Here is a 14123-nt window from a genome sequence, read left to right on the forward strand (position 1 = left end):
ATAAACTAATCCTTTTTAGACCCCAAATGCCAGTATATATCCTGCTATAATCAAACAGCAGCATAATCTCTTCTACATCTGGACAGGCAGCTCTTGATGAAGGCAGCAGCATGCCCCAGTGGCTACTGTGCAAGTAGGTGATGTTTTCAGTGTCAGCACTAACCCTCCCTTGAACTCAGGAAGAGCTGTGCATTCCTACCTGCAGGAGGTCTTTGGTCAATTAATATTCATTATTTAGAATAAACTTCACATAAAGACAATTTTTGTTGGCCATTACAGTGTTGTTGGGGGTTTTGGGGGGGTGGGGGGGTACTTATTATTTTTAATAAGGCGACAGTTTTACAAGCAAAAGTAATGGTTGATTAATTAGATATGTTAGATATTGCATCTTTGTGTGTGAGTATTTATTTCAAAATGTCCCAGCAGCCTGCAAGACTAGCTTTCATTCAGCTGCTGAACTGTCAAGGCTCTCTATTGAACTTGTATTTATAGTTCACTGCATTTATCTCTACGAACAATGCACAGAATCCCATGTGACATTCCCTTGTCATTTACATGATAATACACAACTTAACTGTAATTCTTAATTCTTCTGTAGCATTGCTTTGTAACTCGAATGCAGCAGTTTCTGTCACATTCACCTCATGAAAATATATTTAAATAATAAACTGCTGGCATACATTTTAAACCACTGCAAAGAGCAAACTGCTGTGCCACAAACATCTAAGGTTTTATTTCTGTTAAAGTACTTCTATAATTATGGCACAACTGTGGCTTTGATGGCTAATGGGAAGTAAATCTCATTTGCAATGTCTTTAGAGCCAGAGCCTAGATAATTACCTCCTTCGCGAAGAAACACGATATCCTATTTGGTGACTGGTAACTACCTCAAGTTATATATAAGTTACATGTTCAAAAATGGTGTAGTTGTAGGTTGGTGTGAAACTAGAGATGCTGTGCTAGGGAAGCAGTGCCCTGGGAAATGTGTTCATTCAAAAAGAATGGACAAAACTAGCACAGATGGATGATGATACTTCACTTTGTTACTCTATTTTATTCTTCTTGTGCAGATCATCTTCTCTAAAAACTTTTGAATTATATTAAGGCAAACTTACTCTTTTCTGTGTGATTTCTTTAAGGCAAACAGTGCTTTGTAAATTATGGTCTCACAGACTTTTTGCAGGGTATTTTAGCTATACATGCTGTTTTACATTTCACTATCCTGCAGAACCAAGGGATGAAACTCTAAAACTTGATGTGGTATAATTTCAGTGGCACTCATCTAACTCTGCTTATTTCCAGTAGAGTTTCCTTTGAGTCAGAGTAATCGGCCAGGCAAGGAAGGCCATTGAGAGCAGGAAGACTTTAGGATCTGAAAGCTGCGAGTTGAAGGTTGTCAGTAGTAGGATCTTCGGGATCTGGCTGTCAGCAGCACTTTACCTGAGGCTCAAGGAATTGTCTGCACAACCTGTGTCAGAATGGGGCTTTAGGGCTTTAGACCTCACTCAGCAGAACACTTAAGGATGCACTTCCCACTGCTTTTCTCAGGCTTTCCATAAAGTATGTGATGACAGGGTGAGCTGCACTGCTGCCTTGGTCAAATGTGGCCTCTTGTACACATCTGAAGAGGCTGGGTGGTGGTCACAGCCCAGATGTGGTCTGGGTCTGTCCCAGATGTGAGACAGGAGGTGCTTAACTAAGTAAAGGAGGTAGGAGACCTAGGGGCTTAACTGATAACACAAGTTTCAGGGAAAAAAAAAACCAAACCAAAACCCCAAAAAAACACAAAACGAAACAAAACAAAAACCAACAGAAAAAAAAACCAAACAGGAAAAAGTATCTAGAGAGAATGTATTTAAATGCACTGCACTCAGTTCTGTATTTCTTTGTGTTTCCCCAGTTAAATTCAGAACGACTCCCCTGACTTTTTCTTGCATTGGAATCTGAGAAGGCTTGTAGGGTTACCTATTTGTAGGTGGTTGCTGCTACACCCAGCTTGAGTCTGTAGTCACTGGGACAGAATCTCCAAACACTAGCACAGTGAAGGGAGGACCGAGTTCACAGTTTCTGAGAATTAAAGGATATCAAAATTGTGCTTGCAGTGGCTACTGCACACCCAGGGTGCACCAAACAGCAAAGCCTGTGAACTCAGTGGTGTTCCCACTTAGTGAAAAAAGCAACAATGTTGTTTGCAGCACCAATCTCCTTTGCTTCTGTTTGCTTGCATCTGAAAGAATTTCCAATATGGGTTTATTTTCATTGTGGACTTCTCTTTGAGAATTTCCTTCACAGCTTGGGAAGGTCTTCCCAGGTGCAGGGTTCCCTTAGCTCTCACACAAAGCAGCTGCCCTGGGGATGGAGCTGTGTTGACCTCTGGTGCCACGCTCCGCTGCCCTGCTGAGGCTGTGTCAGCCCATTCAAACACTGGGGAAACAGCTCGGGGCCCCTGGAAGACAGTGAAAATACAGTTAGTAACACTTTGACTCACTGGTCACACAGCATGCTCTTGGCATCACCCGCATATTTTTTTGCTTTCCCTTTGAAGTTTGATGCCTTTTTAATGTTAATAAACTTAGAATTATCTCACTGACATTACTAGGTGGTCCAGGACTGTGAGATATGAGATTATATTAAAACTTAATCCCATTTTGCATGTTATTCCTACTTTGCAACCACAGCATGAAATTTAATCACTCCTTCAGAGCTCCTGGGTTAAATGTGGCAAAACTCCCAGGAGAAGGGGCTGGGCTGCACTGTAAGCAGTGCCTGCCCAGAGAGCTCCTGCTACTCAGTGACCTAGAAAACCTTTTATCTTGCTGGCTTGGGTGGTAATACAGCTCTCCCTTCTGAAGCAATGTATGCTCATCGGAGCAGAAGTTACTTCCCAGTGGGGTGACTCATGTATTTTATTGTGAATCAACTAGTGTTTCAACAAACATTATCAATCCCACACTCAGGGACATCTGAGTGTACTTTGGGTGTGGAGCAGGAACAAGGTGTTTATACCTGTGATGCCTTAACACCCTCATGTGCTGGGGCTTCCATTGCCTGCTCCAGTGCTGGATGAGTTTACGGGAAAGATGCACAAGCCTGTGTGAATCGAGTCTGCTGCTGTGTGCAGGTGTGAAAGGAGCTGTGCAGATGAGGGAAGCTGATCCCATCTGAAAGCAAACCAGTGTTGTACTCAAGGAAAAGAGCTCTGGCTGGACTATTGGGGGATGAACAACAATAATAGGACTTCAAAGAGGGTCTGACACTGCAAATGGATTGTCTGGTTTTGCGTGATTTGCTATTCAGCCACTTCCTGGGGGGTGTGGGTTGAGGGGTTTGTGTGTGTGGCACTTGCTCCATTTCTGCAAGAAAACAAACACAAGGGAAGACTGACTGCAAAATGCAGTGGTTGCTGATGCAGGGAAAGTTGAGCAGACATCTCAAAGATCCAGAGCCTTCCAATTTCTATCCCAAGGAGGGATACACAGGTAAGGGGATTTCAGGTGGAATACAAACACAAAGCAAGCTGGTCACAGGGACAATTAAGATGGGGAGATTTAAATTTTACTGCCAGGATGTCACCATGCTTGTCCAGTCTCTGTCACCTGAGCTTTTTTAAAGTGACATACTGTCAGGCCAGTCTTTGGTGTCAATCCAGCAGAATGTGTTTTATAAGAAATAGTCAAAGGAATAAAAAATTTAAAAAGAAAAAAGAAGATGTTGAGGCACTTTAAAGCAGAAAAATTCCATCCAGATGCTGGAACCAAGCAGCAAACATCCTTGGATGAAACTGGATGGCTGCAGAGATAGTGTCCCACCAACAGCCCCTTTCTCTACCTTCTGTGGCAGGTTTTGTGGAACTGCCTCTGAAAAGGGCCCTTTTGAGGCAGTCTGTGTCACAGAACAGGGAGAAAAACATGTACCAGGAGATTGTTTGCACTCCTGGTACAGAGGGCTTGCCTTTTCCCTGCATAGACCATTGGCACCTAGTGATCTTGAAAGAATATGCTCATTTTCAAAATCTCTCATTACATGGCTTTGTTATCTGGTGGATTTTAGCCCATGTAACATTACGTATCCTTTATGTAAATAATGAACTCTATTGCCTTCGGCATTTTATTTAACCAATTCAGTATTATTTGCCAAAACTCATGAAGTACTTGCTCCATTCTGAGTTTTGAGCAGTTCACTAAAAATTCTCTTTTGATGCCATAGAATCAATTACATAACTTAATATCCAAGTATGTAACAGTTAAGGTTTTCCAAACTATTTGGACTGAAAGATGCTGTCAACTTTGGGACATCCTCAGATCTTACACCTAAAGCTGTGTGATGGTGAGGATTAAAAAGTTTGGGATCAGTGTGGTTTTGTGTGAGGAGTGAGTCTGGGATGGACTCTTTGCTGCTGCTACTGGCTGCTCCTTATGTTGCCCAAAAGTATGTGCAGGAGTTAAAGTTACTGTTGGTCTGTATGGTCTGAATTGATTTTTCTGTTTTGACTAAAATGTAGCTGAAGGGCTTTGTTTGCAATAGTATCTCCCAGAAAGCAAAAAGGAACTTTTCAAGTGTTTCAAGTGTTGATGTCCATCATGCACTGCCTCCCACCACCTACCCCTCCCTAAAAAACACCACCATCTGCCAAAAGCCTTCTCCCCTCATGGTGGGATTTTAAAAAATGCTTTGCAGTGAAGCCATTTACCTCAAGTGATAGCAATGCCATAATGTCCCCCAGTAATGAAGTAAAGAAGAAACACATTTTTTATCAGTATTTCCAACCCCAGCACAAAATAAGGGAGGTGTATTTCTGCATAATGTATGTTTCAGTCAGAAAAGTCATAATTTTTTAATGTCTCTGTTTTGCCAGTTTCCTTTTTGTGTCCTGCTGTGGGGTAAAGGGCATTAATAAACTATGGTTTCAAGCTGCTGTTATGAATATTTTTTAGCCATACATGATTTCTTGTAGGCAAGCTAGAAGTCTGCTTCCAGAATTTATGTAAGTGATTGCAGTTAGTTAATTTGCTTTAGTTTAGCTGGGTCACCTTTATCACCCCTAAAGTTTTCAATGTCCTTTACTATATTCAAGCTAAGGGCAGGTAATTGCTTCAGGATTTGTTTGAAAACGTACAGGATTTGCTCATCAGAAAAAGAGTTATGTTTTTGCTGGTTTTTTTTTTTTCACAGTGCAGTTCAAAGTAAGGTGGCACAGATTATGGATGAACATGGATGCAACGATCTGAAGGATATTAATGGTATTATTTCCTTTCACAGCAGCTACCCGGCAAGGTAGCTGCCCAGAGGAGTTATTCCTGGTTTGACAGCCACCAGAGATCAGAATTAAACCCTCTGTTTGTGATTTGCTAAATGCAAGTAACACACTAAAGGATTTTCTGATTTACAGCCCTGCAGGCGTAAGAACATGAATTTCCCTGCAATTTGGATGCAAAAACTGGTAATGAGTACATTCACAATGAGTATTATTTGAGAATGCTTTTAGGAACGACAAGGGGAACTGACAGTGGAGCCTCTTGCTCCTTCCTTGGCTGACTAACCCAGCAGACTGCTGGGATCCCAGCTAACCAGAGCTGGCTGTGAGAGTCAGGATCACAGGAGGTTTTGAGACCTCCTCTAGCAAGAAATATTTTAGGCTGTGCCAAAAACGAAGCCGTCATCTTCTAGCTCATAAAAACAATGAAGATGAGTGGTTGGAGCCGATACAGTTGAACAGATGCTCCTGGGTTGGCTTCTGTTTTTCTTTAATCACAGAATCACAGAATGGGTAAGGTAGGAAGGGACCACTGGAGGTCATCTAGTCAACCTACCTGCTCTAGGGTCCCCTAGAGCATGTTATTCAGGATTGTGTCCAGATAGCTTTGAATATCTCAAGGGAAGGATACATTCTTTCATAAAAATAAATAAATACGTACCTCTCCTTAGGTTTCTATTCATGCTTCAGGTGATTAAAACTAAATTAGAAATGTAATTCACTTATCAGTGAATAGTCTAGATAGTTATTTTACTTGTATGCTGCTCCTCCCAGTCAAGGTACATAAACAAGACAGCTTTTGTCAATAATGAGTCTCCAGGCAGTTTCATTTCCTAAACCTCTCCTACACAATCAGGGCAGTGCAGTAACTACAATCAGTATTCCTTGAAATGAAGCTATAGCTATACAAATAATTAAAATTAATCACATATTTTATAAAAGAGAATATTTAGGATTTTTTCTTCGTGAATCTTAACAAACAGGCTACATTTTTTTTTCCTCTTTCAGTCTGTCAGGTTTAGCTCCTTTATGCTGAAGGCAGAAGAAACATGTGACAACTTCTATTTCCGATTAAACAGCACAGCAACCCCGTCTGTCTTAGCAGTGTTTCTGGTGACATCAGGAAGGTTGTCTCTGATCAAAGAGGCATAGTACAGGTAGGCTACTTACTGAAGTATGGATCTAAGGCTTGGATGCTTCATGGGTGATGTACTGGTGCTTTGTGAGTGTATGGACAGTTTGGGTTAGTATGTAGATCACTGCTGGATACGCAGTGTCAGAAACTGATGGGAATTGTGAATTCAGGTGTTAGAGAGGCTCTGTTTTGCACTGGGAGAGGAAAACCCGCAGAATCAGCCCCAAACAATGATCTCCCTTCCTCCTCCTTCACCTCCCCCCTCTTCAGTGGAAAATAGATGTTGGAGTCACAGAACAAGCCAAAGCAAATTCAGGCAGGAGCAAAACAGGTGGCCCATGAAGCTGCAAGGTCTGTGCTAACCCCAGTGTAACCCTGTGTCAGCTGAGTGGCAGCTGGCGCAGAGAGCAGAGCTAGGCTCCTCCAGGACCAGTCACCCTGTCTGCCTCAGCACCATGTCACAGCTCTGTGCTCTGGCTGGCCACACCACCAGCTGTGCTGGGGGCCAGGAACTGGGACAGGCACAGTTCTCTTCCTACACAAGAGAGAAACCTGACACATGATCTTTAGCAAGAGAGATTTTCCAAGTGGCAAAAAAACCTGTTGTTTCTGTAAATTTGCTAATGCAAGGTACCTTCTTGCTCCAGACTTGGTCCTGTTCCCTACCAGGATCATTTTCAGCACTTCAGCAGCTAAGGCTCCTCTTGAGACTTGGTTTGACCTCAGAGGTGGGAAGCAAAAGAAGAAGGATCCATCAGGAAGAAAGAAAACATCCTGTGAGTCAAGGCTGCAGCAGTGAGCAGCTCAGCTGAACTTTGCAGTCCTTGCCAATGGCAAGGCTGGAATAGGGGCACTGCCAAAACATAGAGGTGGGATGGCTGCTTCTGTGAGAGGCTCAGCAGAGTTCAACCAGCAGGGAGGAACAGACTCCAGCAAACTCATCTGTTCTGATGGCAGTAAAAATGCTTAAATCCATATTATCTGGAAAAAGAACTGGAGTGTATCGACTCCTCACTAAGTTCAAAGTGCTCAACTCCTTTTCTTTACCATCCAGGCAATTTTTGCTGGTGTCCACACCTCCCTTCAAGTTCTCAGGTGTCTCTGACTTTCACACATGCTGGTACATGTTATACAAGTCTACCTGCCCCAGGGTCATGCTCCCTCCTCTTTGCTACTCTGCATTAGGAGGACCTGCCCACACACATGGTGCCCCAGAAACACCAGCTAGGGTGGTAAGAAACACATGACATGTTCTTTTATGTTGAAATGCAAATAAGTGTTTTCCTCATTGCAATTTTTCAATCTGCTGTCATTTTAATGATACCCATCCATTTCTTTCAATTCCAGCAACTATCAGTATGTTCAGAGTCATCAAGAGAATTCTTTCTCAGAAAGAAAAGTATACTCACTGAAAAACTTTAAAAATTATCCTGCCTGATATGAATTACTCGCAAAGCTTGTTAATATTTCAGTTCTCTGTTTGCATAATAGCTGAAAAATATAGGTGTGCCAGATGGAGTCTTTTGTGCATTAGAAATTACAGAATTTTGACTTCTAACATTTCAGATGTGCATACATCTTCCTGAAGTTGTTGGGAAAGGGCATATACAAGAAAAGCATTTCCAACATCTCTGAACAACTGAAAAGAGTCTAAGATATAGCATGGATGCATAATAAAGAATAATATTCATGCTTAATGATAATGACATGGACCATTCAGAGACAATAAATTCAGTGGTAATATTGATGATGAGCTTTGAACTTTTGCAGAGCATTTCATGATGGATTCAAAGCATTTTATGAAGATGACTTAGGCATCACTGTGCTCTTGTGGCACGCGTCTTACTGCTCTCAAGTTACAAAGAGAAAAACAGGCATGAAGAAATCATGAGAGGATGTTGCATGGCACTGGCAGAACCAGAGCACCCAAATTAGCAGGAAAACAAGGCCAGTGATGGGTGAGCTCCAGCACTGAAAGTAGAAAGTGACCAAAGTCAAAGCTTGCACCCATGTGGCCGAGACTTGGACGCAGGTTTTTCTCTACCAGCCATGCTGTGCAGGCAGCAGCACTCTCTCACTTCAGTGGTGCTCCCAGTGCTGCTGGCTGGCGGGGGCCTTCACCATCTGCCATGGGCAGGAGGGGCCCTTGCTCGTGGCCCTCTGGGGACCCACTTCCCCAGAGCTGGCAGCTGGCGGCTCAGGCTGCCTGCGCTGCTGCCAGGAGCCAGCAGAAAGCTCGCTCCTGCTGCTTGGCTTCCCCGCACCTCTGCCCTTGATGGAGCAGCACAGCCACATTGAAGAGCTCCCCTTGTTTCCCAAGAATGCCAGACAGGCTTCAGGGTAAAGAAGAGGGATTATAGATACAAGCTGCATCCTTGCATAATTGCAAGTAAAAGAAAACTGTGACATCTTTGACTCATATTTCTCCTGAAGTCCTTGTGTGACACATGCCTTGAAGGGCAGTGATGTGAATTCAATGGAATAACCCAACTTCAAGTACTCCTCAGTATCCAGATGAATTATTTCTCTTTCACCCCATATTTAGACCAGATCTTCCTGTTCTGAATGAGCACAAATGTGGCATCAGTGTCTCACATACCTATATCCATTGTCTTCTGGGATCTTGACCCTGGCAAGATGGCTTAATACATAGCTTTAAGGTATGCTATAAAATCGATGAGGTTTTACCCAGCAATGCTGTATTAACTGCACATATCTTCTGCAAAGACTCTGCTCTTTGTGCCTGCCCTTGCTAGCAATCAGACAGGGGATCTTTGGATACAGGAGACCAGGAAGAAGCTCTGTGCTGGTGAAGCCATTCAGGTCAAGCTTTTCCTCTCTACCTACTGTTGACCCAGGAAAGCGAGGCTTGCAATGATGCAGGTGGGAGCTTGCACAGTGATTAGCCCAATGTGATGTTCTCATCCCTCTGGGGTTGTCTCTGAGCTTCTTGTAGCAGGCAGTGTCCACTCCTACCTGCCACTGACCTGGCCATGAAATGGGTTTGCTTTGCCTCAGCAGGGGCACACACAGCCCCACAGCACACCTGATTCCAAGCTGTTCCTGGAAGAGCAGAGCTTTAAAGCTGAAATTTGAAAATTTGTGATTGGAGGAGTCAGTGCAACACTATATATTAGCACAGGCATGTTCACTTAGAGGGGGCATGATAATGACTTGAACAGATCTGGTATTTCAATGCCCTTTTTTCATGTGGGTTTGGATAGACATTCAACTAGGAAATGTTTTTTCCACTGCCTTGCTGTTGGTGTAGGAATTTGCGCTTTGTGTGGATCATAATGACTGTAAAATTAAACCTTACAAGAAATGCATAGTTTTATGCATTTCACTCATACTCTATTTGTGTAAATAAAACCCTAGGGAGAAAGCAGAAGAAAATTAGGCCGTTTTATGCTGTTGACTACCTAATTTAATCACTGTCCCCAACTTCAGAATAACTGAGCTTGGAAAAAAAAAGCAAAACTAAAATCTTTATTAAGAGGAAGGAATGAATTTAAATCACTAAACATAAGTGAGGCTTCTGTAGGTCATCAGATAGCAAATACAATTTTGTCACAAATGTCACCTAGTATTAACAAAAATTTCCAGGTTTTAGTAATAGCAGGAGAACCTTCTTTTGTTTTAAACCATTGCAGCTTGAAAACTGATTTTCTAGCTTTCTACCAGTAGAAGTCAGATCAGAATCATGTTTAGAATGTTATTAGTCCAAAATATAAATATTTAATAATGCTTGATAAGTTTTTATGTTGTTGTGGTGGTGATTTTGTTGTAATTTTTTTTGTTTGTTTATGGGGTTGGGTTTTTTTGGGTTTTGGGGTTCTTTTGGTAGTCTGGGGTTTTTTTTTTCAGTGAGGTATTGTGTGTTTTTTTCCTGTAATTACTTTTTGAGACTAACTTGTTTGAATGTTTGTCTGTTGAGAGTTGCCAATGACTGTTAGTTTGCATTAGACTGTGAGTACTGTCTGCTGAAATAAATCTGGCATCCATATTCTCCTCACAGACTCTCAAGTTTTGCTCTATCAACACTTTTCTTAAGTTCACTGCATTAAGGATTCAGTATGACAGGTTTGCACCTGGAGGCAAAGCCTGTTCCCTTCCCTCCCCTCCTTCCCTAAAACCTCAAGTCTTTAATTTTCCTTTGTTCAGGATAAAATGATATGTAAAGTATGTGTTGCCATGGATGCAAAACTGAGAGCCTATTGATCCTCCCTTTTACCAGGTAGATTTCAAGCAGAATATTTAACATCAGAGGGCACTATGGTATGGATTCCCAGACAGAGACAGACTGGGGCAGGAAGAAACTACTTGAAACTTGAAGTTCCCATAGCTCAGAAGTATCCTGGTGAAATAAAGCAACTCCTGTGCCCCCCGGGGAAGCTGCTGGACTTGTTTCCCATGTGCTCAGCAACATTCCTCTGCCCGAACTCCCTCCCCTCCTCCATGCGTTCCCACCATGCCAGGGACATGGTTCATTCCCATTTCCCACTCAGATTTGAGCTGTGTCCCAGGTAAGAAATTTGTTGTGCCACAGAAGGTGTAGCAATGGTGCTTTAAATGCCATGGGAGAGCGCTGTGAAGGTGAATGTCTGCGAGTACTGCCAGTGGATCCCCCACTGCTGAATAACCCATCAGGGCCAAGCTGCCCATCCAGCTAGGGCAAGCAGGTCGGGAGAGTGGAACACACTGCCACTCATGGCTCAGGGACTTCTGGAGACAACACCTCTGCTGCTGTGTTTTTCTCTTGCAGCAGATGAGTGCAAGCACCTGGATTTTATGCACAGTACGCAGGGTAATACTGAGCCACTGTAAGAGGCAATCATCTCACAAGAGTGTTATCATGCCAGAGAAGGACACAGTTGGGCTGTGGTATAAATAAATACATTTCAAAAGTGTTTTGCGATGTTTCTTTAACTTAATTTCAACCTTATTTTTTTATATCTATTGTTTTTTGCTGTGGCTTCATATCCTTTCGTTTCAGGAACAGCATACTTAGCAGAACATCAATTTTTTGTAATTACATTGGGCTGTGGCCTCCACAGAACTCCTCTAAAATTGTTGTATTTAATTTTGTCTAAAGAGCGTAGCATTGCTTCCATAGACTTGCACCAAAATTGACTCATTTTGCTTCAGTTTAATTTTTTCCCCATAAGATTGCATTATTACAGCCTGCACTTGTTCTTCATTGCCGTAAGCACACGCTTTCATCCAGCCTGGGTCATGTGTTAAATGCCTTTTCAGGAGGGTTTATATTTTTTATTGCTGGGCAAGCTCTGAGTACTCATGGGCAGAGCAGCACCAGAGCCCTGCTCAGCTGTGCCTGTTTCAGAGTAGAGGAGGCCAGAGGTGAGCACCAAGCTGAAATTAGCTTCTCGTGCAGGCAGCTCGATGTCTCTGTTATTGGGGCAGAGGAAGGTGAGGGCATCTGCAGGAGCAGCAGGGACCATTGTTTCCCTTGTTTCCAACAATCACCCCGTTGTAGAGCCCTTGCTCCTTTGTCATTCATAAGCGCCACTGCTGCAGAAAGGCACTTTCTTTTTTCTAACTGAAAAGGGCTTTAATAAAGCTATTGTATTTGATCACTGGCTAAGGAAACAATAATTTAGCATAATAGAAAAAGATCATTAATGTTCAATGAACCTAACACTCTGCTCCAGTTTTTTGTTGCCCTAGAGAGATGGAGTAAACTCTTCTTCCTTAATTGAAGACTAAATAGAGTACATTTCATTTTTCATTTCCAGCACTTTTTCCAATAGGCTTGTGATGTTTGCTAATGTGTGCTGAAAGGGGTGGACTGCCTGGCAGCAGCAGAGAAATTGGGTGGGAGGGTTTAGAGCACATAAAAACTCGCTTGTTCTTCATCAGACAGCTCTCTAGGGCCTTCGACTTCTTTCTTGACAAGCCTAATTTCTAAAGCCCCTAAGGACCGTGCCAAGGAGATGCAGTAGTCCATTACATTGCAAAATAGAGAAGAACGGAGGACAACGCTCATGTCCCCAAATGTCCCACAGCCACCTCTCCACGGGACACCTATGTCCAGGGACACTGCTAAAATTGGGGTCTGGCTGGCATTTTGATTGGGAATGTAATTTTGTATGAAACCAAGCTGATGAAAGCTTACAAGCACAAGGTTTGCATCACTGCAGCACTGGATTCAAATCCCAGGAAAGTGCAGTCATTGTTCTTTGCACTGGAGATAGCTCAGGGCTGCCTCCATCTCTACAAATCACTTCAAACACTTTAGCATTGCCATTTGCAGTCACCTGCACTGACATCCCCTTCCAGAGGCACAGCACAGTTCCTGTCCTGAGCTCTCCCCTCGCTTGGGCAGGAAGGTGCCTCTACATCTCCTTTGTCAGTATTGTTGGCTACAAGATTGGCTCTGGCTGCTGTGGCCGGGGTGGGAGTGAGCTCTGGCCACCTTCACCTGTGTAAGACAAGGGGGTGAAACACATGGCAGATACTGCTGTTTCAGCTCTGCCCAAGGAGCTTGCTGAATAAAATGCCTGAGCTCAGCTGTCATGAAACAAGCAACTCCACAGAAAAGCTGTGGCACAGCTAATAGCATCAGCGTAGCCTTCATTTAGTACAATAAAAAAGGGCACCGCTAAAGACTGGTTTTCCCCTAGAGTTTTCCTTGATGGATTTTGCCATCGGAGAATGCACCATCCTCATTCCCTGATGTGCAAGAACAAAATTAGAGGACACAACAATCAGCAGTAAGAAGCAAACTGAAGCAAACAGGATAGCGGTGCTGCAGGAGGAACTTACCCTACAAAAATAATAAAGGACTTAACAGTGCATGTTGCTACATTGCCTGATGTTCAGGCCAGACATGGCTGAGAAAAGCCACGCCAATTGCAGACATAATTAACAACAAGATTAATGATAATTGTTTGTTCCGAAGCCACAGTGAGTCCCTGGTGATGCAGAGCAGGTTTGCAGTCCCTGAGGAGTCTCTGTGAGGGCGAAACTGGGTGTTGGTGTGTGCATTGCAGAACGCAGCATGTTTGGGGTGCAATTTTTGGGGGTGTCGGGCTCTGCCGGCCATGGAGTCGCCACAAACTCTGCCCACCAATCCTGGCAGGTGGCATTCCCGGTGTAAGGCCTGGAGGCCCACGCTGGCGCGGGGGATCGCGGAGCGCCGTGGCCCTGAGCGAGGCGGGTCTGAGGCAGAGCTTGGGCCTGTGAGGGAGGGAAGATGTCACCCCTGACAGCAATGGGTGCTTTCCGTGAGGGGAACAGCTTGGAGCTCCTGGCGTAACATATTAGTGCACGTGGCCCTTGATAACCACTAAAGTGATTTCCTGGACGTCTCTGCCACCCAGCCAGCCCCTCCGAGCCCAGTACCATGTCCCTGCAGGAGCGGCTGAGCCTGCAGGCCTGTCCAGACAGGTGGCAGCTTAAGGGCTGTCCCAGGAACCTGCTGGCACACGGTGCTTCATAAACCCGGTAGGTGTCTTTGTGATGTCTCCCTGGAAGTAGCTTGATGGCTGCTTTCCTGGAAGTCAAATAAAAGGGCATAGCATTGGCAGGCTTTTAAACTACTAACTAAACATGGGCTGGGAGGATATTTGGATGAAGCTCCAGGGAATGGAAGTTCATTACCCGGCTGACAGTCATGTTCATTAACAGACAAAAGGTCAGTGGAAGAAGCTGGCATTCCCTGTGTTCTCCCATGTTTCTTCACTGCTGGATGCTTTAGGAAGTTTCTCCTCA

The 14123-nt window shown here is 43.7% G+C and overlaps 1 long non-coding RNA gene across 1 annotated transcript in view; it reads left to right on the forward strand.

The window, feature by feature from the left end:
• Window positions 1-13347: 13347 nt before the first annotated feature.
• LOC147652531 (uncharacterized) overlaps window positions 13348-14123 on the forward strand; it is a 51372-nt gene continuing 50596 nt past the window's right edge. The window contains exon 1 of the long non-coding RNA XR_015288312.1: window positions 13348-13856. This is a non-coding gene — a long non-coding RNA (uncharacterized LOC147652531). The remainder of the gene's footprint in view (window positions 13857-14123) is intronic.

The sequence above is a fragment of the Cyanistes caeruleus genome, chromosome 6 (genome assembly GCF_971803275.1).
Source record: "Cyanistes caeruleus chromosome 6, bCyaCae1.hap1.1, whole genome shotgun sequence".
Lineage (NCBI taxonomy): Eukaryota > Metazoa > Chordata > Aves > Passeriformes > Paridae > Cyanistes > Cyanistes caeruleus.